Genomic DNA, 6217 nt, shown 5'->3' with positions numbered 1-6217 from the left:
ACTCCCGGGTTTCGGTTTTCACTGGGTTCCGTGGACTGCGTTTTACAGCACTGGGGCGAAGGGTTTGTGTGTGTGTAAGGAGGGACATCCGACTCTCTCCGACTTACCTGCTTAAAGCGGGGATATGATTCCCCGCTTCGGTAGAATGGAAGGTGAGTGGCGTGGAGATACTTGATATGCGTAGGACGGAGGGGGGCCCACTACTGTTTTCGATCATTCCCCAAGTGCCATCAGAATCTGCTTTCAGATGATCTGCTGCAACACCACTTGGAGAGCTGGACCTTACCCATCGCTCCAGATTTGTTTTAAATCTGCTGTTGTAGAAGGAGGTGATCGCCTTCTTACAAGACCTGTCCTTTGGCAAATAAGTTGTTCCCACTTTTCCGTGTGGTCCCTCCCCTATTCCTGTTTCCTTTTCCTTCTCCTCCTAGGTAGCGCTAAGTTTATTTAGAAGGAGCTAATGGTGTCCTGTAACTTACTGCTCTGTTAACCAAAAGAAAAGCAAATATGTGTGTTCCAAAATGACCCAAATAAAATGACACATTCTTAAAAACCTGCTTTTTACTCTTTTTTTTTTTTTTAAACAGGCAGACATTGAGGCATTCAGTCACAGGAGTCAGACAAATTATTTAGCTGTACTTAGGAAATTAGGTTCTTATGTGAATTGAACACTGAATCTTAAAGTTTGATATGTATTATTTACTTGTTTTACAGTATTAGGTCAACTCTGTGCATTTAAGAATTTCATTTTCCCTTGAGGGACAGGCAACTTGGGGTTATTTTCCCCATCAAGACACAATCACTACAGTCAATAACTAATTAAGAACTTATACGTCTAACAATTTTGGGGGTGGTAAAGTTTATAGAAGTCATCAGTCACTTCAAAGAAAAGTCACCATTTAAACGAGGCATCAAATCACAACATACACATTAAGGAAGATCAGATTTTAAATAATAGAAATAAAGGTTCTAAAAGACTACTTTGATAGATACATTTTGTTTCTTTTGGTTTGGATTTTATTGGTACAGCATCGTGAATTGCCTAAAGTTATATGATTGGGTTGTGAATCAAAATATATTTGGCAGATTTTTAAATTCAAGAAGTATTATCTGCTTTGTGCCAGATGCTGTCTTAGGCACTTGTGGTGCAAAGCCAGACTCCTAGATGTCCCTCTTTCATAGAGCTTCTATCTAGATGGTGGAGTTAGGTAATAAACATTGCCAGGTGATACAATTAAGTATTAAAAAGGGGGGAGTACTATTTTAGGAAGGCAGGGAAGGCTTTCCTGAGGAGGTGACATTTGCATAGAGCTTTGAAGGGAATGAGGGAACAAACCTCCACTGTCTTGGGGAAGAATATTATAGACAGTGGGAACAGCGGGTACAAAGGCCCTGAGGTAGGTGCAGGTGTCGTGTGACCCAGGAACAACAAGGTGGCTGGAATGTAGTGGGTCAGTATAGATTATGTTCGAGATAGGTGATGGGAAGCCACAGTACACACAGGGCCTTGTAGGCCATTGAAGGAACTTTGGCTTTGACCCTGAGTAGAAGGGGAAACCTCAGAGAGTTTTGAGCAAAACAGGGAGATAGTTCTAGTGGGCAAATGTATAAACGGGGAAGCAGTGTTACTTAGTGGTTGTTATAGTTTCTCCAGGTCGACTCGAGTTGAAATTCAGCCTGGCCATTCATTTAACTGTGTCCTTGAATAAGTCACTTTACTTCTTTGTCACTTAGTTTCCTCATCCATAGAAGAGGATAAAAGAATCTCCTCAGCTTAGGGTTTTTTTGAGAATTTAATAAGCACATGTATCTAAATGTGCTTACAGTACCTAACATTTAGTAAGAACTCAATGGATATTGGATATTAGCTCATAGCAACCTAAGAATGGTTTAGAAAGAGTTGGGGTTTTCTTCAGTTGGTCACTATTGTCCAACCTAGTTTTCTTAAAACTTTTTAGCTTTTCTTCATGTATTTATTAACAGGTCATTGGTGAATCTTCCTACTAATTTGGGTGTGTCCAATCAATACAAATTAGTGGAGTTGAAAATATCTGATCTAACAACCAGTACTGATGAGGATATATTCCCTTGGCAGCAAGCCAGCATCACATCAAATAAAACTTGGTCTGTGGCATTGTGTTGTATTCATTGTTTTGCTTTTTTGAGGCTGTCCCTCATTTGGTAAGAACTGAGACCTCTGGAGTTCAGCTGGAAAAGCTATTTCCCTGGGTTCTCACCACAACATTTAAACTTCTGCTGCCTGATTACCTGAGAGTGGGCGGATTGGACTTTAAGATCTCATCCTATTACTCTTCAAGGTATTAGGATAAGGCCAACTGGCTACAACCATAGGCTCTGTTTTCTCATTTCTGTCTCTACTGCCATAGGCCATGACTTCACTACTCCCAAGTCACTTAGCTAAACCTAGATAATGAGCATTTTGGGATTAGAGATTGCCTTACATATTTGTTTTCTATTGTATATGGCAGTTTTTAATACTTTATGAACTTAATGAAAATTCATTTCCTTAGTTTTAAAAACATTAAAAAATTGCAGTTATAATGCACATACCATAAAACTCACCCAAGGTAAGTGTATAATTCAGTAATTTTTAGTAAGTTTATAGAGCAGTGCATCTGTCTTCACAATCCAGTTTTAGAATTTTTCTATCTCGCCTCCCTCTCCCCCACCCCACCCCCGTCCCTGGAAGGTTCCTTCTGCCTCATTGTAGTCAGCCTCTACTGTGACTCCCCACCCCAGACAACTACTGATCTGCTTTCTGTCACTATTCTTTTGTCCTCTCTAGAAATTCCAAATAATCAAAATTGTATAATATATAGTCTTATGTGTTTGGTTTCTTTTACTTATACTTTTGAGGTTCATCCATGTTAGTGCATGCATTAGTAGTTCACTCCTTTTTATTGTTGAGGAATCTTTTTATTGCTTATCCCCTGTTGATGGACATTTAGATTGTTTCCAGTTTTTAGCTATTATGAATAAAATGATAAATAAAACTTGTCCATACAAGTTTTTGTGTGAACGTATGTTTCATTTTCTTCTGGGTAAATACCTACGTGTGGAATTATTGGGTAGTACAGTAAGTTTATGCTTAACTTTTTAAGAAACGGCAAAACTTTTCCAAAATGGGATTGTTCCAAGACCATTTGTTCAAAACATTGTCTTTTGCTTGTTGAATTACCTTTGTTGAAAATCGGTTGATCATAAATGTATAAGTTTATTTTTGGATTCTCTTTTTTTTTTCTTTTCCTTTTTTTATTTTCTTTTTTTGTTTTTGTTTGTTTGTTTGTTTGAGTCTCTTTTCTGTTTCATTGACCCATATAACTATCCTTATGCCAGTGCCACACTGATTTGATTACTGAAGCTTTATGGTAAGTTTTCAAATTGGGTAGCATGAGAACCAACTTGGTTTTTCTTTTTCAAAATTAAGCTGGCAGGACTTCCCTGGTGGTCCAGTGGTAAAGAATCCACCTTACAATTCAGGGGACGCGGGTTCTATCCCTGGTCGGGGAACAAAGATCCCACATGCCGTAAGGCAACTAAGCCCACGTGCCACAACTACTGAGCTTGCACGCCTTAACTAGAGAGCCTGTGTGCTGCAGACTACAGAGCCCACACACTCTGGAACCCATGCGCCACAACTACAGAGCCCATATGCCCTGGAGCCTGTACGCCACAACTAGAGAAGAGACAACCTGCCCGCCGCAACTAGAGAGAAGCCCGTGAGCTGTAACGAAAGATCCCGTGTGCCGCAACTAAGACCCGACGCAGCCATAAATAAATAATAAATAAATCTCAAAAAAAACCCCAAGAAACCTAGGAAACTGAAGGTTTCTATATATATAAAAAAATTAAGTTGGTTATTTAAATTCTTTGTATTTCCAAATAAATTTTAGAATCAGTTTGTCAAATTCTACCAAGTAAAGTGTGCTGGGATTTTGACAGGGATTCCATAGAATCTGTTGGTCAGTTTGAGGACAGTTGCCATCTTAACAATATTGTCTTCTAGGCCAAGAACATGGTATAACTCTCCATTTTTTTCTGGGCTTTCCCCTATTTATCAGTGTGTTTGAGTCTTTAGTGTACAGATCTTCTTTTGATAAATTTATTCCTAAATAATTTATTCTTTATGATGTTATTAAGGGTGGAACTGCTTTTTTTAAAAAATAAATTTATTTATTTATTTATGGCTGCATTGGGTCTTCGTTGCTGCGTGTGGGCTTTTCTCTGGTTGCGGTGGGGCTTCTCATTGTGGTGGCTTCTCCTGTTGCGGAGCACGGGCTCTAGGTGCGTGGGCTTCAGTAGTTGTGGTGCACGGGCTCAGTAGTTGTGGCTTGCAGGCTCAGGAGTTGTGGCACACAAACTTAGTTGCCCCACAGCATGTGGGATCTTCCCGGATCAGGGCTCAAACCTGTGTCCCCTGCATTGGCAGGTGGGTTCTTAACCACTGTGCCACCAGGGAAGCCCCCATTTCTAATGTTAATAACTTGTGTTTTTTCTCTCTTTCTCAGTCAGTCTAGCTAAAGGTTTGTTAATTTTGTTGACCTTTCAAAGAATCAGCTTTTGGTTTTCATTGATTTTTCTCTATTTTCTGTTTTCTACTTTATTGATTTCTGCTCTACTTTTTAATATTTCTGCTTGCTTTGGGTATAGTTTGTTCTTTAGTTTTTCAAGGTAGAAGCTTAGATTATTGATTTGTGATCTTCCTTTGTTATAGAGGTATTGATAGCTAAAGAAGTGTTTAGTGTTTTCATCTAAATGCTGCTTTAGCTGCAGCTCATACATTTTAGCTTACTGTGTTTTCATTTTCCTTCAAATCAAAATATTTTCTAATTTCCCTTATTATTTCTTCTTCATTGGTTATTTAGAAGCATGTTACTTAGTTTCTATATATTTTAAAATTTCCCAAATTTTCTTCTGTTGATTTATAGCTTAATTCCATTATTGTTGGAGAACTTTACATAATTTTAATTTTCAGAACTTTATTGAGACTTATGACCTAGCATGTGGTTTATCCTGGAGGATATTCCGTGTGCACTTAGGAAGAATATATATTCCCTTGTTGTTGAATGGGGTGTTTTATAGATGTCAGATCAGGTTCATTGATAGTGTTGTTTTCTACATTCTTGCTGATTTTCTGTCTAGTTTATCTATTATTGAGAGTGGAGGTTTTGAAATCGCCAACTATTATTTTTGTTTTTCTTTTCAATAATTATTTATTTATTTGGTTGCACCAGGTCTTAGTTGCAGCAGGTGGGCTCCTTTAGTTATGGCACTTGCGCTCCTTAGTTGTGGCATGCCTGTGGGATCTAGTTCCCTGACCAGGGATTGAACCTGGGCCCCCTGCATTGGGAGTGCGGAGTCTTAACCACTGCACCACCAGGGAAGTCCTTGAATTGACCTTCTTATCATTATAAAAAGTTCCTCTCTTTCTCTATTAACCTCTTCTGTTTTAAAGTCTGTTTTATCTGTTGTCAGGTATAGCTACTCCAGCTTTCTTTTGGTTACTTGTGGTATATTTTTTTCCGTTCTTTTTTTTTTTTTCATTTTTTTAGTAAAGTATACATAGCATGAAATTTACCATCTTAACCATTTTTACCTGTATAGTTCAGTGGTATTAAATATACTCATAATGTTGGGCAACCATTACCACTATTCAACTCCATAACCCTTTTCATCTTATAAAACTGAAACTCTACCCATTAAGCAGTAATTCCCCATTGCCTCCTTTCCCCCAGCCCCTAGCAACTGCCATTCTACTTTCTGTCTATGATTTCGACTACTCTGAATACTTCATATAAGTAGAAGCATACAGAATTTGTCTTTTTGTGAATGGCTTATTTCACTTAGCATAATGTCCTCAAGGTTCATCCGTGTTGTGGCATATTGCAGAATTTCCTTCCTTTTTAAGGGTGAATAATATTCCATTGTATGTATAGCCCACATTTTGCTTATCCATTCATCCATCAGTGGGCACTCAGGTTGCTTGCATGTATTAGCTATTGTAAATAATGCTACTTTGAACATGGACATACAAATATCTCTTCAGGATCCTGCTTTCAACTCTTTTGGGTTTATACCCAGAAGCAGAATTACTGGATCATATAGTCATTCTATTTCTAAGTTTCTGAGGAACCACCATACCATATTCCACAGCAGCTGTACTATTTTACATTCCCACCAGTAGTGCACAGGTGTT

At 38.4% G+C, this 6217-nt stretch overlaps 1 protein-coding gene across 5 annotated transcripts in view; it reads left to right on the top strand.

Annotated features, from left to right (window-relative positions):
- MAPKAPK5 (MAPK activated protein kinase 5) overlaps window positions 1-6217 on the top strand; it is a 77052-nt gene that overhangs the window by 39999 nt on the left and 30836 nt on the right. The window lies entirely within an intron of this gene.

The sequence above is a fragment of the Mesoplodon densirostris genome, chromosome 15 (assembly GCF_025265405.1).
Source record: "Mesoplodon densirostris isolate mMesDen1 chromosome 15, mMesDen1 primary haplotype, whole genome shotgun sequence".
NCBI lineage: Eukaryota > Metazoa > Chordata > Mammalia > Artiodactyla > Ziphiidae > Mesoplodon > Mesoplodon densirostris.
The sequence above is the reverse complement of the archived record's forward strand: the minus strand, read 5'-3'. Positions and strand labels throughout refer to the sequence as shown.